Source organism: Salarias fasciatus, chromosome 20 (genome assembly GCF_902148845.1).
Source record: "Salarias fasciatus chromosome 20, fSalaFa1.1, whole genome shotgun sequence".
NCBI classification, from domain to species: domain Eukaryota; kingdom Metazoa; phylum Chordata; class Actinopteri; order Blenniiformes; family Blenniidae; genus Salarias; species Salarias fasciatus.
This window is the reverse complement of record NC_043764.1, coordinates 31135736-31136863: the sequence shown is the minus strand read 5'-3', so window position 1 is coordinate 31136863 and position 1128 is coordinate 31135736. Positions and strand designations below refer to the sequence as shown.

General features: G+C 40.0%; 1 long non-coding RNA gene across 1 annotated transcript in view; it reads left to right on the top strand.

Annotated features, from left to right (window-relative positions):
• Positions 1-855: 855 nt before the first annotated feature.
• The window catches only part of LOC115407694 (uncharacterized), a 1805-nt gene continuing 1532 nt past the window's right edge, over positions 856-1128 (top strand). The window contains exons 1-2 of the long non-coding RNA XR_003933667.1: positions 856-941; positions 1035-1128. The exon at positions 1035-1128 is cut by the window's right edge and continues 100 nt beyond it. This is a non-coding gene — a long non-coding RNA (uncharacterized LOC115407694). The remainder of the gene's footprint in view (positions 942-1034) is intronic.

The window sequence follows — 1128 nt, the reverse complement described above, 5'->3', positions numbered from 1 at the left end:
TGTGGACATTTCCTTAATCCAGGCAATGAATTTTGGTTTACTGGTCTTTCTCCATGAAAGTGCTCTAACTCTTTTTGCCAGCAGTAAACACAGATCCAGGGCAGCAATGTTTTTCCTAGACAAATGATGCTCATCAGAATATAAACCCAAAATAAACAATTTAGGATCAAGAGCTAATTTTACACCGAGTCCAACATTTGTTTAATCTCAATCCGTGTATCATTCGTTCAATTGATATTCAATTTAGAATCAAAAAACAAAATATTGAAAAATGAGTCGTTTTTCCTTTTTTCATTTTTAAAATGAAAACAAATAAATGAAAATTGGTTCGTTTTTCAATATCCCGTTTGTTAAGACAGATCAAATAAAGGAAAGTTGAAATACTGGCCACAAGCAGATTTTGATTTCATTTTTTTAATTTGATCGATCTTCGTGACCCGGAAATTGTCATCTGTGCTTTGGTTTTTGCCGGCGGGAAAGAGAGCGGGTCTCCATGGCTGCATTGGAGCAACACACTCAGGTCATCATTGAATTGTTTGAGGCTGGCAGGACCTATTTAGAAATCTCAAACGCTCTGCAGCAGATGGGGATAAAAAGATGCTCTGGAATGAGTGTCAGAAGATTCTGTGCCCAGCGTGGACTAAAACGGAAATGTCACGTATCGGACACAGAGCTGGAGAGGGTGGTGCATGGCGCAATATATGAAGTGAGTTTTCTTCTTTGTTTACAGTTGACAGATTATACTTCAGCTGATGTTTAGCGTTTCTGAGAATTAAACGGATATTATCAAACGTCAACCTGTGTTGTAACAGACAGGACCATCGTACGGCCGTAAGTTTATGACCGGATACCTGTGCTCTGTGGGAGTGCGGGTAGGAGAGGGCAGAGTTGGAAAGGTCCTGAGAGACATTCATCAGCCGTACCATGATTTCCGACGGCAGGTAAGCAGATAGATAATATCAACAATACAACATTTAAGAATATAATGATCTTGTGACAAAGGCTGAACCATTTTTAATCATAATTTTCTCCAGGGTGCTCGTAATCTCAATCCTGTCCCCTATCATGCGGAGTGTATGGGCCATAAATTGCATCTGGACCAGAATGAGAAGCTGGGGATGTTTGGAG